A 24,843-nucleotide genomic window follows, 5' to 3' on the forward strand; every position below is an offset into this window, starting at 1 on the left:
TTGCTAACTCAAAGGCTAGCACACATCATAGGCTTTAAATATCCGGGCAGCGTGACATCATCACAGGGGGATGCCCCTGAGGTTAGCACCAAGCAGGAAATAAGAGTGAGGGCCGTGCAGCGCGCGCGCCCTAAGGTACCATCGGAGCATGGTGGGAGGCAGCGCCCAAGCCAGTCCGGGGACGCCGGAGAGGACGGCAGGCAGACGCCATGGCAGCCAGGTGTCCATCCACAGCAAGAGGAGGTGCAAAGAAAGAAAGCTAGGCGGAGTGAAGCTGTCGGGAAGGGATGGTTGCAACAGTAGATACCCTGTTCTCACCCTAATTCTCTCTTTGGGCCACATTTCCCCCTCTCTCACTTTCTTCCTGCCCCTGTCACTATGTGCTTGCAGCAAGATAAAAGATCAGAATCCCCCAGGACACTTCCCTGGTGAGATCCACCCCTACCCTATAGTAGGATGGTATCTCCCAGGCAGCTGCCCCAGCAAGATTTGCTACTTCAAAACACCAATTGGTATCCCCCAGGCTTTTCTGGCTCACTGGACAGAACCTGCTATCCCAAAGCACACACAGCAGGAAACAGTGTTGCTTCTAGTTGTTCAGGACTGCAAAAATACCGCTCCTGCCATCTGCACATCTGAAAGTATGTTTTGAGAGACTGCATATAGTTTTCCCAAAGCAACTGACTTTTTCTTGTGAATATCTCTTCCTTTCCCATGCTTATTCACAGCCATGTGATGTGTATCAGTGTGAGAGCTCTGAGTCTTTGAAGACCTAGTTTCTGAATACATCCTTATCCAAAGTAGTCAGACTGTTACGTGTCCTGGCCGTGGTAGGCCCTCACCTGGGCCTACTCACCCCAGGAATCCAGCTGCCAGTTCCGGTTCACCTACACTCGCAGAAGTGGGCAGCCACCTCTATCCCCGAGCACCTGCAACCACCTCTGCCGCTTCTGACTCCTGCGCGGTTCCTCATTGCACCCGGCGGGCCTCCTCACGCAGGCTGTGGAGTGATGCCACGGTCCTGCTTCCTCTGGGCCCTGGCTTAGGTGTGCATGCGCGACTCGCGCACTCTTAAAGGGGCCGAGGCGGGAAAGTAGCTCGCGGCCCCAGATGATGACATCACTGGGCCTCTGTATAAAAGGCAGGGCCCAGCCACTTGTTCCCTGCCTTGGCAACAGGTCTCCAGGATTACTTGTGTGCTCATTGCTTGTTCCTGTCATCGTTCCTGTCTCCTGTTCCTGCTCGTACCTTTGCTTACTCCTTGTACCCTTGGACTGATTCTCTGGTATTGACTCCTGCTTCGCCTGGACTATGCTTGGACTGATTCTCTGGTATTGACCCCTGCTTCGCCTGGACTACTCTTGGCCTAATTCTCTGGTATTGACCCCTGCTTCGCCTGGACTACGCTTGGACTGATTCTCTGGTATTGACCCCTGTTTCATCTGTAATATGCTTGGACTGATTCTCTGGTATTTACCCCTGCTACATCTGGACTACGCTTGATCTGATCTCCTGGTACTGACCTCAGTTCTGCTTCTGGTACTTCGCCTTCCTGCCGCCTGCCCTGACTCCACCTTGCCTTGGACTCTCCTTTAATATCCTATGGACCTGGCCTCTCAGGCTTCGGCCTATCTTTACCTGGATGACCCCTGGCTTCCATTGTTCTTGTTGGCGTCTGTGTCTCTGGAACCCTGCTTCGTCCGGACCGTCTCGGCCCTCCAATACATCTGCTGGTTCCTGGCATACCCTTGTCTACACCAACCGGGAGTCGTCACACAGAGGCCCGCCTAAGTCCAGCCGGCCCCAGCACCCTAGGGCTCAACCTAAGGGGAATGTGGGCTGGTATTGGCGAAGCTCCAGTCGGCCTCCGTTTCCTAGCCTGCTCCACCTCCCGATGGTGAGGACCCGTAGGGCTTGCCCTGCGCGTAGCGTGAACCCCACCTCGGGCCAAGGGTCCACCATCAGGTAGTGGCAGTAGGCGCAGAAGGTTACACACGCTTTCTGCAGTGCATTTGAGCCTTCCATGCTGTGCGGCAGGTGTGCCATTCTACGTTTATGCAGCTACTGCTTCCTATGTGATTCCATTAGTTGCAATCATCAGCAGAAGAGGAATCCTGCAGGAAGGCACCACTGGCAGGGGAGATAGTGCTGGTGGGGAAGGGATGTCCATGCTGGACACTGAAGTTCTCCCTTCAACATGGATTGGACTCTGTGCGGACATAAACCACCTGAGCAGCAGTTGCTTTAATCCTGGCATGTGCTCCCCACATGGCAGGGCCCAGGAGCCAAATCGGTCTGCCAGTGTCCCCTGGTAGCACTGAGAGTCAGCAAAAGAAAACTGCCTGTCACCCTCTAGCTTTTCTTGCCTCAGATGATCCAGACTGAAGCCAGCTTGCTGATGCTGCTCCTGCCCATGCCTCATCTCTTCGGCTCTGGCTCTGCCTTGCTATTGGCTGGCAGAGAGGAGGCAGGCCCGCAGCCACAGTGCTGAACCAAGGCAAAAGAGAGCATGCTGGAGTTCTGCATTGCTGTTTTTCCCTTTCTCTATGACTCCATGATGCTGTCATCCTCTGAGCGTGTCACCTCATGTAATTGCATGGTTTGCTCACTTGGTCGCACTGACTCTGGACATGGCAGCTGACACTGCTTTCCCTCCTATCTGTTCTGGGTCAGGGGGACTTTAACTGGAGTGGCAAAGAGGGGGAAGGGAGACAAATCATTTTTTGGGGGAGATATTTGTTATTCTTTGCTTCCACTGTAGTGATGCCTACGTTAATTTATAATTAAAGTCTCTCTACATTTATATATAACCTGAACATACACAAACAGGGCTGGTGGAGTCAGATTGTCTTTTGGCTCCATCTTGTGACTAATGTGCACACTACTAGTTCTTATAACCAAGATATCTACTTTTCTTTGATAGCTCATTCAAGCACACTGAAAATTCTCCAATGCTTTTGAGCCACATTTCCACAGATGTACTTTGTTGTTGTTTTTTTACTTACTTTTCATTGAATTTTCAACAATATATATCAAAAATAAACTTGAATAGACAAGCCAGAAAACAACCAATATAGTTAAAAAAATAAACATAGGAAAGGAATAACAAAACAATATCCGCAGCCCACTATTTAGAGATCAAAACCAGAAAATCAAAGGAGACCAAAAAAAAAAAAAAGGAAATTTATTAATCAGGAGCTGTTAGGTACTTAAATAATAACAATCCTAGCAGGATTTAAAAAAAACAAAAAAAACCACATCTACACACAGGTGAATTTTCAAACGTTTGTGTGCATAAAAATTAGCATGTATTCATGTACATGCTATTTAATAAATATCAAACATACATGTGTAAATAAAGTTTGCATGCATATATACACCTGCAAAAATGGGGCAGTCTAGGGGTATTCTGTAACAGGGCCAACATATATGCGTCTAAGTTGCTATTTGTGTAGATTTGGTAATTTACACATGGAATTTTACACCTACTACTTATCTTGTGTAAGTGATATCAACAGTGTTTATTCTGTATTATTGGGTGGGTGGGAGTTCTGGATGAACTGGGGGGAGTTCAGGCTGAAGAACCAAGAGGGTCTCAATGGCTCTCAGAGGGAATGAGCAAACTGGTGGAGGAACTGGAAAACTGGTTAATTTCCTTTGCACGTGCATGTTAGAAAATTTGCCGACTTACACATGTGTAAATAGGGACTTATGCGGGAAAGTCCTACTTAATTTTCACATGTAAATAATCCACATATAATTTAAAAATAGATTTAAAAAAATATACACATTTTTTTGCATCATATACACATACAGGGGTTCAGAGGCATTTAGCCAGATAAGTAAGACAGCTGGATAAATAGCACTTTAAAAAAAACCATATTCAGCCAATTTAATTCATTTTTCGTGCGTATGTATAGTTGCAGGATAGATTTACTCATTTTATAACCATCATATACATGATAAAATACTAGGGTAGAGCTACATGCAGCCATATATGCATATATAGGGACTCTTGCACAGTCCTTTAAAAGTTATCCCTTGGTCGCTGTGGAGATGACTCCTCCCATGGGGAGGAGCCCCATAGGGAACCACAGTGATAGGCTAAACACAGATAGCAGACACAGAGAGAATGGAAGGCTTTATTGTACTGCAGTAGACAGATGATAAGAAGCAGGAAGGTAACACCCTGAAGTCTGCAAGGTGCCAATACTTTCAACAGTCTCAGATGTAGAACCTTACCAAGATGAAGATAGGTGGGAGCCCACAGTGCGGGCAGTGTGGAGCACCGGATCATAGAGGTACTCACAGGAGCATAGTGTAGCATCTTCCTGGTAATGATGATGATGGGACCGAAGTCCGAGGTGCAGGATACACAGACTGATAGGCCCTCGAGGAGCGAGTACCTGGTAATCCAGAGATCCCGAAATAGAAGAGAGAGAGAGATCCCTGAGGAGCGGTTGTCTAGTTAGTAGAAGCCCCGAAGGGAGGTTGGAAGCGAGAGACTCCCAAGGAGCGGGTGTCTAGAGCTTCGTGAGGATCGAGGCCCGGAGGAAGAGAGGCATCTAAGCATGCAGCTTAGACCAGTCAGTGTAGCTAAACTGAAGTCCTTGCCTACTCAAAGGTGGTAGTAAAGCGGAGGCTTTAAATACCCGGAGGTATTGATGTCATGCGGTGGGGACACCCCCGAGGTTCCCGCCATGACATGTATTTGAGCGTAGGCAACGTGTGCATGCACACCCTAGGAGGCTTTGGGACTGAGCATGGCAGACTGGAACGCCCATACTGAGCTGGAGATGCCGAGGCCCTCGGCTCTCGGCGCCGGAGGCAGTCAATTTGCCAAGAAGGAGGAAAAGGGGAGAAAAGACATAAGGCAGAGTGGTCGCAGCCGTCTGTGACCGACATACGCAACAAATGTCATAAGAACTGTTTGCTTCCCATAAAACCTCCCTCTTACAATCTCTTCTGTATGAAATCCACTCTATCCAGATTGCATAATCAATATGCAGACTTCACAGATGTCTTCAGCAAACAGAAAGCGGAGAGATTGCCTCCTCATCGTGACTACGATTGTGGTATTGATTTAATTACGGGAAAAATTCCTCCCCGAGGAAGAGTTTATGCATTTTTGGGACCCAAGACAGAGGCTATGAGCCAATACATTCAAGAGAATCTGGCCCGGGGGTTTATTAGGCCATTTTCATCTCTGGCAGGGGCCGGGTTTTTTTGTTTGTTAAAAAAAAGGACGGGTCTCTACGACCATGTATTGACTACACTGGTCTACATCAATTTTGCTGACTACAAGATTACATGTGATCTTTATGTATTTTAGTGTGCTGAATGCAAAAATCACATCTGTTTCCTCCAGTCACGTCTAGTTTTTCCGCAAAATGCTGTCTACTCATAAACTCTTATAGCAATAACGTAACATTATTATTTAGATATGCTGAATACGCAAAAAGATAATTAATGCGCAGAAAGATATACTTAATTTCCAAATTTCCTGCTCTTTCACATGAGAAGTTGAAAGCTGACATATTTGATGGCCCACAAATTAGGATTCTAATCAAAGACAGAGAATTCCTCAATACCATGAACACCATAGAAAAGGATGCTTGGTCTGCTTTTTCTGACGTGATTACAGATTTTCTTGGCAACTTCAGGGCTGAAAATTATAACCTTTTAGTTCAAAATTTGTTGATTGCTTTTCAAAGACTGGGAGCAAACATGAGTGTCAAACTGCATTTCTTTGATAGCCACCTGAACTACTTCCCCTCAAATCTTGAAGCTATGAGTGAAGAACAAGGAAAACGCTTTCACCAAGACATCAAGACCATGGAACATAGATATCAAGGCAGATGGAACACAAACATGATGGCAGACTTCTGCTGGTGTTTACAGCGTGACAACCCTCATCATAACTATTCCAGAGCATCCAAAAAAGAAAAAAATTCTCCATAACAATTAAAATTTACACAACTATTGTTCTCTTGGTTAGACGATAGACTCGTTTTTTGCATGAAAAAAATATATTACGTGCTATCGCTTCTTCAGAACTTCTTATTACTCTTGATATTCGACTTTATAATCTCTAATCAATCATTTCTGATTTGTGAAAAAATTTGATGTATTGCATATTTTCTTATTTCATATTTGGGTAAATATTTTACCATTCATTACCTTTTCATTACTTTTCATTTGGGTAAAATCAGCAAAAATAATTAGGTCAGCAGAAAACCTTTTTTCAAATGTAGACCAGTGCTATCGATGGTTAAATGCCATCACTCAGAAGAATCAATACCCAATTCCTCTCATTACCAGAATTATTTGATCGACTTAAAGGTGCCCAAATTTTTACCAAGTTGGGTCTTCGAGGAGCCTATAATCTCATATGAATTCGAGAAGGGGATGAATGTAAGACAGCCTTTAATACTCGTGATGGGCATTATGAATACTTGGTAATGCCTTTTGGATTATGCAATTCTCTAGCAGATTTTCAGGCTATGGTCAATGATATTTTCCAGGATCTTCTCTACTCTCACGTCCTTGTTTATCTAGATGATATTCTTCTATTTTCCAAATCCATGCATCAACATCATCTCCATGTTTGACAGGTCCTCCCACGCCTTCAGGAAAACAAACTATTCGCAAAAATAGAGAAATGTATGTTTCACAAGATGGAACTCCCCTTCTTAGTGTTAGAGATCAGCTCTCCGAGGGGAGGAGTTAGCAATCTGATGTCGATCAACTCCCCCAAGGGGCGGAGTTAGCAATCTGTTACTTCTCTGGTTAAGGAGTAGCAATCTATTAATGATCAGCTCCTCCAGAAGGGAGGAGTTAGCAATCTGATCAAAGCTGTACCCCGAAGGGGAGGAGCTGGCAATTTATAATACTCCGTAGGCAGAGTTATCAGTCTGTAGTGGGCTGGCTCCCCACAGAGTGACAATCTGTACAATACAACTCTTGTAGTGTGGGGAAGAGCACCCAATGTAAGTTGGTGAATCCCTGGGCTGATGGCAGATGACATCGTCCCCAGGGGAATATCCTGAGAGGGACCACCGGCTAGGCTGGAGTATGGAGACAGACACAGATAGTTCTTTATTTAGACAGGTAGTAGAACCACCAGAGGTGGCAGTAGTGTGCTGATGTACCCGGCAGGGCTGAAGTCCCTTAGATACTGGAACGGCAATCTCTGGGTTTGCTGAGCTGTAGAGAGAGACTATAGATAGTGAGTAGACAGGGTGTGCTGGATACATAACCAGCAGATGATACACTCACAATTGTAGATATATCTGTAATCAGTTCTATGCAACAGAGAGTCTTCAGTATATTCAGGATCAGGAGCCTTTAGGAGAGAACTGGTTCCTAAATGCAATCTGGAATAAGAACTCACAATATCTGTGTATGCGATGGCTTCTGAAATAGACGAGAGTCTTTGGAGGGTTATAGAAGAGAGTCTTTGAAGGGTTTTAGGAACATGGGCCCTCGTGGAGCGAGTGCCGGTTCCTATCTGCAATATGAAATAGTAATTCACAAGATATAGGTAGGTGATAACTTCTGAGATAGAAGAGAGTCTTTGAAGGGTTTTAGGAACATGGGTCCTCATGGAGCGAGTACCGGTTCCTATCTGCAATCTGCAATAATCACTCACGATCTCCGTACCTGCGATAACGTCTTAGACAGAAGAAAGTCTTCAGTATTAGGAACATGGGCGCTTGTGGAGCGAGTACTGGTTCCTATTTGCAATAGAACTCACAATGTTCACGTCTGCGATCGCTTCCAGGCAATAGGGAGTCTTCTGAGCATTCAGGGACGTAGGCCCTCGAGGAGTGAGTACCGGATCCCGTCTTAGAATCTGAAATCAAGAAGAGAGAGCGGGGACCCCGAGGAGCGGGTACTCCTTGGTAAGTTTGTGGAGGCAGAGCAGCGGAGAAAGAATTCCCCTTGCTATCTCAATTCATAGTTGCAAAGACCTTTTAAGATGGAAGCGGATGACGTCACTGCGGGGGGACGCCCCTGAGGTTCGCGCCCTTGCTGGTACAAACTCTGGTGCACGCACGCGCACGCCCATATGTCATCAGGAACATGGCGGAGCCGCAGCGTCAGGCCAGCCCGGGGACTCCGGGAAGAAACGGCGAGGAGAAGCCGCGGCAGCATCTGTCCGTCAGACCCGAAGGGAGTTGCCACAGAGGTAGAGAGGGTGGAGCGAGGGCAAAAACAGGCACGAACGCAACACTTAGGAGTGTCTGGCTGGTCTACAAATGGATCCCGAGAAACTTAAGGCGATTCTAGACTGGCTGCAACCAGAATGAGTAAAAGCCTTACAATGATTCCTGGGTTTCTCGAACTATTACCGACAATTTATTCCCGGTTACTCAACCTTAGTGGCACCCCTCACGGTAATGACAAAAAAAGGGGCCGATGTCCATAATTGGGGCCCAGAGGCCATTCAGGCTTTCTAACGTTTAAAGGAAGAATTCATAAAGGACCCATGTCTGCAACATCCAGATCCTACGAGACCTTTGACCCACATAAGAAATGCCAGTTTGGCATTTCTTATGTTCTTTTGTTTTTATGTACTACTCGCCAATACAGCCCAAAGTGGTTCAAAGCATCAAAGTCTAAATCTAACAAAAAATATAATACATCACCATTTATATAAAATACAATACAACTAAACATAATATAGAATTACATTGTGCCAGGAATTATATTGGGCAGTAAGCAGAATAGTATTTCAACATGCGTGGTATGCATTTAACTAATTTGTTCTATTGCCCTTTTTTCAATATTTAGTTTCTCCTACTGCTCCCCACTTTGACTTCTTCCTGAGTCCTCTTCTTCCTACTTCCCTCCTCTTCTGATCTCTAGCCCTTAAGACTTTCTCCTCTCCAACCCATCCTTGGCTCCTTCCCGAATCCTTTCCCTCATTACCCCCATCTTCTCCAGTCCTTTAGCCTCCCCCTTATTTCCAGCCCTTAAGCCTTGCCTCAAAGACTCCTTCCCAGGTCCCCCTACTTTGCTGGACCTGGGTCACCTGAGATCTTCAGGTGGCAGCAATAGGAGTAAATATCAACTCAGGGCCTGTGAGTTGGCACACACTCACAGACACTGCAATGGCCCCATCCTCTCTTCACATGCAGGCTTCCTGTTAACAAAGAAACTTATATGAGGGGGTGGGGCCATTGCAGGGTTTGTGCCAAGTGGTGGACCAACCACCACCCTTGAAGCAGACCATATTCTGTACCTTATTTTTCTCTCAAGAGGTCTGATCACTTTTTTATTTTAGGTTAAAGGTTTTAATTCAACCAGTAAGAAGCGAGCTTGACCCTTAATAATTTTTATAACCATTAGAGAACTTGCCAAACAAATTAGAGACAGAATCTCATTAGAAGAACTAGTTAGTGGGTGGCATGATGAACTCAGATGAGCTGTGGACTGTGGCACAATGCATGAGCAGACAAGGCTTTTCTCAGTGCTTTTTATTTACAGTGCTTTAAATCTTCAGTGTTCATGAACATAACACATTGAATAAATCTTACTTTCCGGGGGCTGCCTCCCCTCTCTGCTCATGATTGTCTTCTTCTGGCGTTCCAGGACCTCTCTCTGCTTTCCCTGAACCTAGGTAATATATCTTGCTCTGGGAACCACCCAGTATCCATAAGTCTATGTCTTAAGGTGGACTGGCACCAGATGGTTGGGACCGGTTCTTTACACTGTTCTGGGGGTTTCTCAGACATGCTCCTTCACATGGACCACATTGCTCCTTTAAAGTTAAAGACGTTACATATTTCATGTTCCTCTCTCTGGTTTTCAGAGGACTTGCATGCATTAAAGCAAATAGGCAGTAAGTTAAAATTAACTCTGAAACAAATCAAGATTTTTAGCAGATAAGGTGTTGTATCGTGAGCACCTTAATCTGTACAATAAAATGATTAATTCTGCCAAAAAGAACTACTATTCTGATAAATTAGCCAAAGCCTAGTGTCACCTTCATAAACTTTGTGGTCTAATGAAAGAACTGATACATCATCCAGTAGAGCAATCAATGTCAGGTTCTTTGGATTGTAATCTTGTTACGCCTGTCGGTTGCAGATGGCTGCGACCTCTCATGCTCACCTCTTTTTCCCATGCTCCATCTACTCTGAGAAGAATGGCGGTCTCTGCTTGCACACGCCGACCTCTCCAGCATCCCCAAGACAGTGTGGGCCATACCGGTCGCCATCTTGAACCCGGAGTTACCTTGGTGCGTGCAAGGGCCTTATTTGAATACATCATGGTATGACGTCTACCTATCAGCGTATTTAAGTGAGCCTGCCCTTTCAGTCATTGAGTTAGTAAGGAGTTCCGTCTTGCTGTACTCTGCACTTCATGGACTTCCTGTTCCTGTCGCAGTCTTGGCTATTGGACGCTCTGAGTACCCACTTCTCGGGGGCTCTCCTGTGTTCTTGGCTGTCTGCTCCTTGGAGGGCCTTCCTGCGAGTCTGCTGCTGCTGGATCTGCTTCTCAGATCTTACCTTGTTCCAGGAATCATCTTCTGTGAGTACCTTCTGACACCTTCGATTCTGACTAAACTGAGAACGCCACGCGGTGTACCCCGAGCCTCCGGCTACTACCGCCTGTCTTCAGTAAAGAGCCTTCATCATCCCTGCTCTACGATATTCCTGCTCATCATCTACATTGATCCACTTCTGGGTCTCAGCATCGCTACCAACATCTACTGTACAGACTTCCTCGGTGTACCCCGTTCTGGTGACCACTACCGGATCTGTATCCTAAGGTGCCTACGTTCATCAGAGGGGATCCACGGGGTATTCCACTCCGTGGGCTACTACCGGATCTTCTCCACCGTGCTCATTCTGGGCAAGCTTCATTGCTCAGGACTGTATTTCCATATTACTAAAACTGTGGACATTCCTTTTTCCTGTTGATAGTGGCCAAAGGCTGCCTTCTCAAGAAATAAAAAGCACAGGCCTAGTTTTGGACCCCCCACCACCAAAACTTCCAAGGCTTCTGGTAGAGTCTTACTGCTCCCAGCAGCATCCAGCAGCCTTGGAGGCTTTAGGAGTGACTATGGATAGGGGTACAGGAGGGGGCTTGGCGCCAGGCGTGTTCTTTTTATATTGGGAGGCAGGGAGCCTTAGGCTGCTATGGCTTGCAATTTATTTTATTTTGGGGACTGGGGGAAGAGAGAATATGGCACTAAATCCCAATATGGCACTATATCCCAATATGGCACTATATCCCAATATTTTTTAAAGTATTTTGGAGGATGGGGGATTGGCCCTGCTGGCCTGGCATTTATTAAATCTTTTACTCAGCAGCCAATTCAGTTTAAAATTATCTGAGTATTTCAATATGTACTTTCAAGAATCTCCTAGATTAAACTTGTAGACTCTTGAATGCAGAGGGTGGGGGTTGATGGAATTTTTAACTGGTTAGATTTAAGTGATTAAAAGCTGATTTTAACTACATAATTCTTTTGAGTATCCATCCCAAAGTGAAAAGGCTTCGAGAGATCTCTAGGGAATTGTGGCAAATGCATGGAGTAGCCATGTTTCATGCTGCCCTCACATCTCTGGATTTGTCACTCAGAGCTTTATTAATAACCATGGCTTCATTTGAGAGTCTGGTGGGGACTTAAAATACATTAAGTAATAAGGATTTTATATGGAAATATGCTTTGCCTTATATGGGTTGTATATATGTATGCATGGGACTTAAAAGATAATGTAAGGGAGGATAGCATTATGTATTTATTTGATTCATATTCTGCCTTTCAAGTATTTCAAAGCAAATTATATTCAGGTACAGTAGGTATTTCTCTGCTGCTCTAACTACTAGGCTACTCATCCACAGTCATTACCCTGCACCCCAACTCCGATTTCCCTCAAGATAAAGAACTGGAATGCAGTCCTGGAAGTAGAGGGCAGAAATCATCCCATGATGAGGAAGAACCGAAACATGCAAACCTCAGAGCTACAAGCTCAACAACCACTGCACCTAGGAGGTGGAGGATAGTGGTAGTAAGTGACTCACTTTTCAGAGGCAAGGAGGCATCCATCTTCCGACCAGACATATTGTCCCAGGAATGTGCTATCTGCCAGATGCATAAATCCAAGATATTATGAGAGATTGCCAAAAATTCTCAAGCCTACTGAATACTATCCGATGCTTCTCCTCCACGATGGCACAAATGATACTGCTAGGTACCACACAGTACTTATCAAAAGTGATGTCATGGCAAGGATGGCCAACTCCAGTCCTAAGAACTACAAATAGGTCTGATTTTCAGGAAATTCACAATGAATATGCATTAAATCTCCATTGTAATGCATATTCATTATGGATATCCTGAAAATCAGGCCTGTTTTTGGCTTTTTATTCCATATTAGGTGCTACAACCCAAGAAAGAGATCTAGGTGTCATAGTGGATAACACATTGAAATCGTCGGTTCAGTGTGCTGCGGCAGTCAAAAAAGCAAACAGAATGTTGGGAATTATTAGAAAAGGAATGATGAATAAAACGGAAAATGTCATAATGCCTCTGTATCGCTCTATGGTGAGACCACGCCTTGAATACTGTGTACAATTCTGGTCGCCGCATCTCAAAAAAGATATAATTGCGATGGAGAAGGTACAGAGAAGGGCTACCAAAATGATAAGGGGAATGGAACAACTCCCCTATGAGGAAAGACTAAAGAGGTTAGGACTTTTCAGCTTGGAGAAGAGACGACTGAGGGGGGATATGATAGAGGTGTTTAAAATCATGAGAGGTCTAGAACGGGTAGATGTGAATCGGTTATTTACTCTTTCGGATAGTAGAAAGACTAGGGGACACTCCATAAAGTTAGCATGGGGCACATTTAAAACTAATCGGAGAAAGTTCTTTTTTACTCAACGCACAATTAAACTCTGGAATTTGTTGCCAGAGAATGTGGTTCGTGCAGTTAGTATAGCTGTGTTTAAAAAAGGATTGGATAAGTTCTTGGAGGAGAAGTCCATTACCTGCTATTAAGTTCACTTAGAGAATAGCCACTGCCATTAGCAATGGTTACATGGAATAGACTTAGTTTTTGGGTACTTGCCAGGTTCTTATGGCCTGGATTGGCCACTGTTGGAAACAGGATGCTGGGCTTGATGGACCCTTGGTCTGACCCAGTATGGCATTTTCTTATGTTCTTATGTTCTTATGAAATCTAGTTGGGGGTGTTCCCAGGGAAGGGTTTTCTAATTTATCCAGTTAGCTAGCTAGTGTCACACTCCATTTGGCGCTGGATTCTCCTCAGGTACTAAAACACAGCCTAGATCCTGAAAACCATTTCCTCCCTTAATCAATGCCCATTGCATTGTAAACCGGAGTGAAGGCAACTCTGCTATACCTCGGTATATAAAAAAATGCTAAATAAATAAAATTGCAAGGTCCTCCTCTGCGTCACCCTTTGGTGAGGCAGGATCCACTTCCATGTCCTCTACACTGGGTTCAGTCTGCTGTTGCAGAGATTTAAAAGCCACAGTGTTGGGGTGTGGTCCTCCTTGTAATTTGTGTGTTTCTAAGCCCATGCCCCTTGTCCACTTGGGTTACCTGGGAGACTGGGGCCTCCACTCTCAGTGTGCTTTTGACCTAATTAATACCGAAGATTTCTGGGAACTGTTGTCCTCCTGGGCCTGGCTCTGTACTTTATCCTTTCTTCAGGGGCACCAACCTGATGGGGGAGTACCCCTACCTCACACAGGCTAAATCTGTCCATCTAAGTGCTGCTGCCACAAATAGCTGCTTCTCATCTAACTGTGCAAGTTTTATGCAGTTAGATATTCAGCAGCAACCATAGACAGTTTAACTGCAGTTGAATATTTGGAGAAAGTTAACCTCATAAAATTAAGCTGTTAACTTCACTCTCTGTGGCTCTTTGAATACCTTCTCCCTTTGCAAATAAACCAGCCAGGTTTGCTTTTTTCTAAAAGAGAGTCATTTTCAAAAACATTTCCATTGGTTATTTTAATATTCTATCTGCAGAAATGGGTTTTGTTAAAACTGGAGTAAACTTATCTGATTATGTCCTCTTAACCCATAAACTGGCCTGAATTGAATGGAGGCGTGCCTGTGGACAGAGTCAGGAAGGAGTTTGAAGTTATCCACATATCTTTGAAAATTCAAAGCTGTGGGGCGGATTTTAAGAGCCCTGCTCGCCGGTGCGCCTATTTTACATAGGCGCACCGGCGCGCGCAGAGCCCCGGGACTCGCGTAAGTCCCGGGGTTTTTCGAGGGGGGCATGTCGGGGCGGGGCCGATCGGCGCGGCGTTTTCGGGGCGGGACGCGGCGTTTCGGGGGCGGGCCCGGGGGCGTGGTTTCGGCCCGGGGCGGTCTGGGGGCATGGCCGCGCCCTCCGGAACCACCCCCGGGTCGCGTCTCAGCGCGCTAGCAGCCCGCTGGCGCGCGGGGATTTACTTCTCCCTCCGGGAGGTGTAAATCCCCCGACAAAGGTGGGGGGGGTTTTAGACAGGGCCAGGGGGGTGGGTTAGGTAGAGGAAGGTAGGGGAAGGTGAGGGGAGGGCGAAAGTGAATTCCCTCCGAGGCCGCTCCGATTTCGGAGCGGCCTCGGAGGGAACAGAGGTAGGCTGTGCGGCCCGGCGCGCGCCGGCTACATGAAATCGGCAGCCTTGCGCGCGCCGATCCAGGATTTTAGCAGATACGCGCGTATCTACTAAAATCCAGCGTACTTTTGTTTGCGCCTGATGCGCCTACAAAAGTACGCGAAGGTGCCCTTTTTTAAAATCTACCCCTATGCATGCATAATTTTCCTCCCATAATTTCTGAGCACTAAATAGCAGATGCAAGTGTGGTGGATTAATTTTCAAAGAGCAAGTCGGATTTGAAAATTGGTGTAACTTATTCACAACGTGAACAAAATTACCCCCTAAATTCACACCTATGATATTTCTTCTCAGTACCCAACACAGATTCCCTCTGCCTGTTCACAATTCTCCAATTGCCTGCTTTTCCTGGGCTCGTAAAACACAGACCCTTCCTAGCAATTTTGTTTTTATATTTGTCATTTTCAAGTCTGTGCACGCCTTATCACGCAAACACACATGCTCTAGGCAATCCCCATTACTTAATGCCTCCTCATATCTTCATTTACATATTTAGAACAATTTCCAAAGCCCATTAATGTAGGTAAGTAGCGAAGTACACACTCAAGTTGGGTGTCTGAAAATGTCCTTCTCTCCATACAAGAATAAATATTCTGCTAGAATGTAAGGCTCTTGTTACATTTCTTAATGAAAGTATAAAGTGACCATCATATAATGTCTTTTTAGAGCGAATGGCTTATAGATGAAGCCTTTAAAGCACAAGGACTAATTTAATCATCGGTCACCTATACTGAGTCCATATGTTCTCCTGGCTAAAGCTGTAAATACCTCAGAGTAATGCACAATTAATAAACATGTGATGTGCCCTTATCTCCAAGGCTGGCAGTCTTTAGTGTGGTCCTGAAGTCTATCCTCCGACACTGCAGGGTTTCGGAGGGTACAACTCCTTCTTCAGGGAACTTCAGGAAAATGTAGCTGCCTATGAGTGAGGTCAGCTTGCCTATGAATGCTGTGCAAAAGAGAATGGAGATGTAAACGAGCCCATTAATACTGCATAAACGCTTTCAATTTAATATATGGCTTAGGGACGGAAGAGAAACACTTACAAAGTTACTCAGGTATGGTCAGCTGTACGCGCTGATAATGAAAATTATCCTCACTACAACAACAATAATAAAAAAGAAAGAATTTTTGAAATCGTTTGAAAAAGTTTGAGAAAAACTTGTTGCCAAGGAGCAAATCCCTTTATAAGACTTACGTATGCCAAGCTGCGTGCTGCCTGCTTCAGTTTCTCTTGTCCGCGGCTGACAGCTTTGCCGCTGCCAAAACGCCATATTTAAGGGAAATCCATCGACTATGTGATTGACAGCAGGAAATGACGAGGCATATCCAAATATGGAGAGAGCCAAATAAGGAAAATGACGTAAACAATCTTGCGGCCATTTTGCTAATGGTCCAAATATGGGAAATGACGTCATTGTATCAAACTAGGCCATAAATTTGATGAATTCGCATGGGCCATTCTTGAACACGTACCTTCTCATTGGAGAGGAGGTGACAGAACATCCCTTCTAAACTACAAGGAGAATCAATGGATCTTCCGCCTTCGATCCGCAGAACCCTTAGGATTAAATGAGAAAGTTGAATGGTATTTGCTCATATGAACATCCTTTCTGTAACAAATCGCTGTCGAGTTCCTGACACCATTTATGCCGTTTCACTGACAGCGGTTTTTCAAACAAATAAAAAAATGGCTGCAGGACTCCCTCCTGGAGTTTGCTGACATAATTTCCCATATTTGGCCACTAGCAAAATGGCCACAAGATTGTCGACATCATTTCCCTTATTCGGCTTGCTCCATACTTAGATACACCTCGGCATGAAAGTTGAATGGTTATCGCATATATGAACACCTTTTTCTGTAACAATTACTACTGAGTTCCTGACACCATTTATTTCATCATATCATTTTTCACTTGCCGGCTTTTCATTGATATCCCTTTCCTACATTTGTTAGTCATTCATAAGCCGTTCCATTGACAGCGTTTCTTCATTAAAAAAAAAAAAATGGCTGCAGGATTCCCTCCTGGAGTTTGCTGACGTCATTTCCCATATTTGGACCATTAGCAAAATGGCTGCAAGATTGTCGACGTCATTTTCCTTATTTGGCTCTCTCCATATTCGGATATGCCTCGTCATTTCCTGCTGTCAATCACATAGTCGATGGATTTCCCTTAAATATGGCATTTTGGCAGCGGCAAAGCTGTCACCGCAGACAAGAGAAACTGAAGCAGGCAGCACGCAGCTCGGCATACGTAAGTCTTATAAAGGGATTTGCTCCTTGGCAACAAGTTTTTCTCAAACTTTTTCAAACGATTTCAAGAATTCTTTCTTTTTTATTATTGTTGTTGTAGTGAGGATAATTTTCATTATCAGCGCGTACAGCTGACCATACCTGAGTAACTTTGTGTTTCTCTTCCGTCCCTAAGCCATATATTAAATTGAAAGCATTTATGCAGTATTAATGGGCTCGTTTACATCTCCATTCTCTTTTGCACAGCATTCATAGGCAAGCTGACCTCACTCATAGGCAGCTACATTTTCCTGAAGCTCCCTGAAGAAGGAGCTGCACCCTCTGAAACCCTGCAGTGTCGGAGGATAGACTTCAGGACCACACTAAAGACTGCCAGCCTTGGAGATAAGGGCACATCACATGTTTAATTGTGCATTACTCTGAGGTGTTTTCAGCTTTAGCCAGGAGAACATATGGACTCAGTATAGGTGACCGATGATTAAATTAGTCCATGTGCTTTAAAGGCTTTAAAGGCTTCATCTATAAGCCGTTCGCACTAAGAGATCCATTAAGAAATGTAACAAGAGCCTTACATTCTAGCAGAATATTTATTCTTGTGTTGAGTTCTTCGTTTCTGCTTTTTTTCGGGTTCTATTTTACTTCTTCTCTCCATACAGCATTGGTTAACAATCTGCAAATGTTTTCTTTAGCTGCATTTAGAGGTATTCCCAGTGGCGTGCCGTGACTGGGATAAAATAATAAAGACACATAGACTGCATTTTCACGTCTACGCACATTCATTTTTTGTAGAAAATCTGCCCGCACAAGGACAAGATGAAAAGATTTCCCGGGGCTTTAGTCTCCATGCCACGTTTCAAAGTGAAAGTATGCACATGCATTCTGATTGAAAACCAATGCAATGTCCATGGGTAAAAAGTTGTCAGAGCAATGCAGAGGGCAGAAGGAGATAAGCCTGTGTCTTTCTCATGCCTGGTTTGGAGAAAAATTTTGGGCAGTGCGCAGAGTTCTCGGTAACAGGGTGGGGGAGGGAAAGGGAAATAGGGGGGGGGGGGGGCACTTTTTTTTTTCACAACAGGAACAATTTGGCAGGTTTGCTCTATAGGTTCCGACTGTGTTTTCACAGGGTTATGAGTTACCTCACAATGTCTCATTACCTGCTCAAAAGTTAGCCGGATAAAAAGAGGCATTGATGGAGGTGTTCCAGAAAACAAATAAATTTTATCCAATTAGCACCGATATTCAGCGCTACCCAACTAAAGGTAGCAAGGATAAGTCTGGTCGGACAACCTTCAATCCTACAGTTACCCGGATAACTTCCCCCTGCTAATTTTAACTGGCTATATTCAGCAGAACACTTGTCTGGGTATGGGCAGCCTGGATATGCCATAAGGTCTTTTCCTGCTGTCATATTTCATGTTTCTGTGGTCGGCTAATGTTGGGAATTATTAGAAAGGGAATGGTGAATAAAACGGAAAATGTAATAATGCCTCTGTATCGCTCCATGGTGAGACCGCACCTTGAATACTGTGTACAGTTCTGGTCGCCGCATCTCAAAAAAGATATAATTGCGATGGAGAAGGTACAGAGAAGGGCTACCAAAATGATAAGGGGAATGGAACAACTCCCCTATGAGGAAAGACTAAAGAGGTTAGGACTTTTCAGCTTGGAGAAGAGACGACTGAGGGGGGATATGATAGAGGTGTTTAAAATCATGAGAGGTCTAGAACGGGTAGATGTGAATCGGTTATTTACTCTTTCGGATAGTAGAAAGACTAGGGGGCACTCCATGAAGTTAGCATGGGGCACATTTAAAACTAATCGGAGAAAGTTCTTTTTTACTCAACGCACAATTAAACTCTGGAATTTGTTACCAGGGGATGTGGTCAGTGCAGTTAGTATAGCTGTGTTTAAAAAAGGATTGGATAAGTTCTTGGAGGAGAAGTCCATTACCTGCTATTAAGTTCACTTAGAGAATAGCCACTGCCATTAGCAATGGTAAGATGGAATAGACTTAGTTTTTGGGTACTTGCCAGGTTCCTATGACCTGGATTGGCCACTGTTGGAAACAGGATGCTGGGCTTGATGGACCCTTGGTCTGACCCAGTATGGCATTTTCTTATGTTCTTATGTTCTGTGGGAAATTAACCGGGTAACTTTCCTGCTCACTATCCTGCTGAATATCGACCTCAAGGTAGGCAAATAAAAAGCTAATAGATTAAAAGTCCCCTGATAATACTGAGAAGACACTGATTTAGTATTTCATTTTGGCTGAGGATGTGGTATTTTTGTTCAGGAAATGCTGCTCAGCAGTTTCACCAGGTCTTCTTTTGCTTGCACAATTTTTCATTAGTCACGGTATTATAAAAAAAACCAAACAAAAAACCTGAAAGCAGCACCATTAGCTAGACAGCGGTGCAAACTTAGGACCAGAGTTACCAAATGTATTTCCATAGTCACTGAGAAGACAATATTCAAAGCCATTTAGCCAGATAATTCACAGGTTATCCGGCTAAATGGAAAGTTTTGAATATCCCTCTTACATATCCATCTAACTTTTAGTTGGTTAAATCATTCTTAGCCAAATAAGAAAGGAGTGAGTTGGGGCCATTCGTATGCAGGAAGGGTCTCCCAGAGAGCAGTACCAGGGACACCTACAGAGAGGACAGTGGAAAGTCCACCTTGTATATACCCAACTGGAATAAAGATGTGAAGTGAATGCAATTATCTAGGTGACTGAACATTTATTTAATTCTGAAGAATCCAAGTAAAATTTATTTTGAACACCCACACTGTGTCCTGCCTTTTCCTGCAGCACCAACACCATCAAAGAGTACAATAACTCATTACCAGAGGAAAATCCCACCACCACCTGGGCCTAGAAAGCTAGCCTTCCCCTCAGTAGCAAAGAACCCACTCCTTGGGACCCTAAAAGTTGGGGAAGAAGCAGAAGAGTTAGCCCTCAAAACCAAATTCTTTTATGGACCCTCAAGATATAGTAGAATCATTTAAAAAAAGGGTCTCCATAGTAATACCCAAGCAGACCCAAGACACAAACTGCTCAATGGCTGTAAAATAATATTAACTAGAAAGGGAGATAATGATAAGCCTATAGATATTGAATCAGGTTTAGCATGAACCTGGTTTAGCATGCAGAGCCGAATTATCCATAGGTGCTGGAATGGGTGTGTGTGTGTGTGTGTGTGTGTGGAGGGGACCATGTTTCCACCCCAAATTTCTGCTGGAAGACTCATTGGTAGAAGGTGGGACGGCACATTATGTCTTTCTCGTTGCTGCCCCCCCCTTCTCAGCATTGCTGAGATCCCCTCACTTACCCTTCCTGCTCCTGGAGGATTGCGGCTTTGCAGTGCCTCCGGCCGCTTTCTCCTTCTTGACTGCCGGTGCCTGAATGATGTCATCAGGAGTTGACACCCAAGGAGGATGAAACAGTCCATGTTGCAAGGCTGCAATCCTCCAAATACAGGTCTGGCTGTGCCATGACAGAGCTTGTCCTGTGGCAGCCGAAGAAGAAGCTCATGCTGCTGTGAACCCATCCCACGGCAGCTGCTGCAGCTGAAAATAATTGCTTTCTGCCTGCGCTGCATGAGTGAGAGAGTGCCTGCCTGTGTCTATGTGTGAGTGTGCCTGCCTGCATGAGTGTGTGTGTGTGTGTGTGACAGTACCTGTCTGAGAGTGCCTGCATGTGGGTATGTGAGTGCCTTCCTGCCTGCAGGTCGTGTAAGCGCATACCTTCTTGTCTGCCTGCCTGAATGTATATGTCACAGAGTGTGAGCCCTTGGCTGTGGCATGGTTGACGCAGCCTAGCAGGTGAATACACTAGGCCCATGCTGGCAGCAGGTGTACACACTCTAACTGGGATCAGGTCTGGGCTTCTCCTATACCAGCTCTGTTCCCTGCAGGTTGAGCCCTTGGGTTCCAGGGGCTGGCAGAACTTAGGCAAGGGTCCTGAAAGGAACAATCAGGCAAAGTCTTGTAGCAGTCTAAGTTCAGAGCAGGCAGAGATCAAGCAGAGTCAATATCAGGCAAAAATCAGGGCAGGCAGAGAGCAAATAGTGTAGACAGAATCCAAAGCCGAGGTCAGAACTGGAAGATGGATAAGACACAGACAGGGGCAGGGCAGAGATAAGGTAGGAAACAAGGACTGGAACAAGCAAAGCAGGAACTGGAATGGGCATGGCAGGAACATGGAGCAACAGGCACTGCAGGAGGACCTATTGCTGAGGTGCTGGCTGGGAGCACATTTGGGGTTTAAATTTTCAGGCCACACTGACATCATCTACCGGCACCACTTCTGTTTTCCCACCATGAGGCCTACAAAGCAGGAGCTGGTGTTTGTGCACACACCTTAGGGATCAGCACAGCACTACCTGGAGGGAGCCTGATGGCAGTGTTCTTGCCGCATAGACATCCTGGCAACATCGGAATGAGTGCAGGTTGGCTGCAGCGAGGGAACTGCGGTCGGCCCAACATTATAATATTCCTCTTCTAAGACCCCTCCCCTTGCCCCTTGGCTTGAGCTTATGGGGAAAGAGGCTCTGAAACCTTCTGGTTAACTGCAATGGATGGACGTTCTTGGCCAGTTCCCATGTCTTCTCTTCAGGGCCAAATCCCTTTCACAAGATGAGGTAGTGTAACTTGCCCTTGATGTATTTGGAGTCTAGAATGTCCTGTACTTCATATTACATGTCTTTCTCGGATGCCACTCTGATAATCTTGGGAATGGGCCATGATGGCCAAGATAAGAGCAATAGCTTGAGTAAAAAGATGTGAAATGTATTGTGAATTTTGTGTGTGTAAGGTAATTTAAGTTGGTAACAGACTGGATTTAACTGACAAATAATAGGAAACGGCCCGATGAAACGTGGTACAAATTTCACGGATGGTGTCTTCAAGCGAAGGCTACGGGTATTTAATCATACCATATCTCTTGGTTTAAAGTGAGGAACTGGGCGGGGTTTCTTGTCTGCCTGTTTATACTTCTCTGTGGCCAAGTTGAGGAGCTGATATGTCCTTTGCCACAATTCTCCTAGGATTTTTACCGACAAAGTCTGTATCGTCAGAGGCAGGAAGAGGCACCTGTAGATGTCTGCCATACATAATTTTGAAGGGAGACAAGCCTGCTGATTCCCCAGAATGATTGTCGTGGCAGAATTCTGCCCACGGGAATAAAGAGGCCCAGTCATCCTGCCGTTCATTTACATAGGCTCGTAGAAAACCCTTGAGAATTTGATTCATCTACTCCACCTGCCCGTTGGTCTGTAGATGGCAAGCTGATGAAAACTCCAGTGAAATCTTAAGTTTCTGACAAATGCTTTTCCAGAATTTTGCAGCAAATTACATCTGCGGTCAGAGAGCATGTGTTCAGGCAAGCCGTGAAAATGGAAGTCATGTTAAAAGAGATAAGATAGTTCCAGGGCTGAGGTCAGAAGTCCGGAGAGAGGTACAAAGTGGGTCATCTTTAACAACCGGTCCAACACAATCCAAATGACAGTAGTCCAAATGACAAAGTCCATGGCAATGTGGGCCCATGGCCTTTCAGAGACTGGTAACAGCTGAAACAGTCCCCAGAGATGAGCATGGGAAAGTTTCTTAACTGCACAATTAGGGCAGGATTTTTCGTAGCGACAAACATCATGTCTCACTTGAAGCCACCAATAGTGGCGAAGGAGTAGTTCTAGTGTTTTGGTTATACCTGGATGGCCTGTTAGCCAGGGGTCATGTGCCCATTGAAGTACTTTTTCTCAAAGGTGTTTAGGGACAACTGTCTTCTCTGGTGGTACCAGGATACCTACGGTGGTCAGAATATTTGCAGGGTCAATGATGTGACGTGGTGGGTCTTGCATATTCTCTGTGTGATGAATGGCATGGAAGTGAGCCCTTTGTGTTGTGGCATAGTTGATGCAATCTTGTAGACGAACTTAAGAGGCCTAATAAGGCGAACTCGCCCTGTAGCAGGATAACTGGAGTTTCTCCTTTACTGCTCACCTCCCCTGCAGGCTGAACTTTTGGATTCTGGCGGCTGGCAGGTGGGTCCCTAGGGTGTCAGAAAGAATGAGAGTTTGAAGACACGCCAAGGTAGGCCGCTGACTGGAGGTTCCGGGACAGGCCAAGGATCAGGGCAGGTGGCAAGCAAGCATAGTCGTAAAGCAGGCTACAGGTCAGGTCCAGGCAGCAGGCAATTGTGGTCAGGTCCAAACAAGAGGTCAAATATCCGGAGATTAAGCCAAGGGTGGACAAAGACAATGAAGATACACTGGACAGGGAAGGGATGACAAGGCTGGACAAGACAGGTTGGGCAAGGTGAGACAAGTCAAGCTGGAAGACAGAACAAGGCAAGTCTGGAAGGCAGAACGAGGCAAAGCTAACAGGCAGGATGAGGCAAGAAGAATTAGGGATGCAGGAGATACGAACACTGGCGCAACACACACTGTAACAATACAGGATACCCATTGCTGAGGCAAAGATCTCTGGCAGCAGCAGAGATTAAATGGCTCCGAGGGCCCGATGTCATCAGGAGGCGCCATGCCTGTGTTCCTGCCACGAAACCAATAAAGATTGCTTCTACTATGTTAACTTTGGCTCTGACTTGCTTAGACTTTTTTTTTTCCATTCTCTCTGTATGGGGCAAAAAATAAACTTAGATGACCATGTACCTTTATCCTAATCCTACTGTTCTTGGTCTCCCATGTGTTTTCATCTTGTTTATCTTCTCATGTCATGTCCCAGTTCTCCTTTTCATTTTTGCTGTCTTTGTGTGTCACTTCTCCTTCCCTCCCCCCACCTTTTCTCGTCATTTCACCAGTTCTCTCTTCAATCTCTGCCACCATCTAATTGTCCCGCCATCTTTCTTCTTCTCAGTGCCTTTATCTATGGCGCTTCCTCTTCTCAGCTAGCAAAAGGCGCAGAGGCAGATAAGTGGGCCCTAGAACTCCCTGGGAAGAGCAAATGCTGGACTGGGGCCTTCTGTGCCTGCTCTTCAGATTAAGTGTGTAAAAGTAGCATACTTCTTAGCAATTTTGAAAAGACCATTTAAGCAGGTAAACCCTTTTGACAATTACCAGCAAAGGTAGGACTAGGGCCCTGAGGGCGGATCGGTCTAACAGGGGCTAGTGCTGCCCCACCCCCTCCCCATCAGAAATAGCCTTTCTCGTTCTCTGCTGCCGTTGGCGATTGCGGTGGGAAGGACATTAGTAAAAGCGTCACTCTGGCAGAGAAAAAAAAAAGGCTGCAGCTGTTAACAGATGTTTCTGGATGTGAGGCAGTTTCTCTTTTTTTTTAAGTGTGAACTAATTCACTGGTAACCAAAACTGCTCGACCCTCCCCCCCCCCGTGCATACAGCAGCTTTTGTTTTGGTTTTTTCTTTCCGAGTTTGCCAACTTTTTGCATTGAGCGGGAAGGAAGCGTCGGGGGGAAATCTGCGGAGGAACCAGAGCGGTGGCGGCGGTAGACGTGAGGCAGAGGCGGGAAGTTCCTGTCAGAGCCCCCGAGACGAGAGAGAATCTTGCTGCAAGGGTCTGCCTCGAGCTCCCTGGGCGCCGGGGAGTGAGCGTTTCCCGGGGGAAAGAAGGGGGCGGACGGGCGGAGTCGCCGGCGCTCCACACCGCCTGCGCTGCTGGGGAGGAAGGGGCGACCCGGAGGAGAGGACCCTGGAGCGGCGCGGCCCCGAGCCCGGGCCTCGGGGGGCTCCCGCTACAGCACCCGGTAAGGTTCGCGGCGATAAGCGGCGGAGCCGTTCTGTGACAGGAATACGTGCAACGAAAGAGAGAGCAAGAGAACCGGGAATTAGGGGGGGGGGAGGGGTCCTGTGCGACCTGGCTTTAGCCGCTTGGGCAGCTAAAAGTTGCAAGTTATTTTTAAATATTCTGGGCTTTCTAGTAGTTTTACTGCAGTTTGGAGGCAAGGTACTTCCTTGGTA

General features: G+C 45.6%; 1 protein-coding gene across 1 annotated transcript in view; it reads left to right on the forward strand.

Annotated features, from left to right (window-relative positions):
- Positions 1 to 24,503: 24,503 nt before the first annotated feature.
- DISC1 (DISC1 scaffold protein) overlaps positions 24,504 to 24,843 on the forward strand; it is a 699,528-nt gene continuing 699,188 nt past the window's right edge. The window contains exon 1 of the mRNA XM_029593853.1: positions 24,504 to 24,629. The gene's annotated coding sequence lies outside the window, so the exon portion shown is untranslated. The remainder of the gene's footprint in view (positions 24,630 to 24,843) is intronic.

The sequence above is a fragment of the Rhinatrema bivittatum genome, chromosome 3, assembly GCF_901001135.1.
Source record: "Rhinatrema bivittatum chromosome 3, aRhiBiv1.1, whole genome shotgun sequence".
Classification (NCBI taxonomy): domain Eukaryota; kingdom Metazoa; phylum Chordata; class Amphibia; order Gymnophiona; family Rhinatrematidae; genus Rhinatrema; species Rhinatrema bivittatum.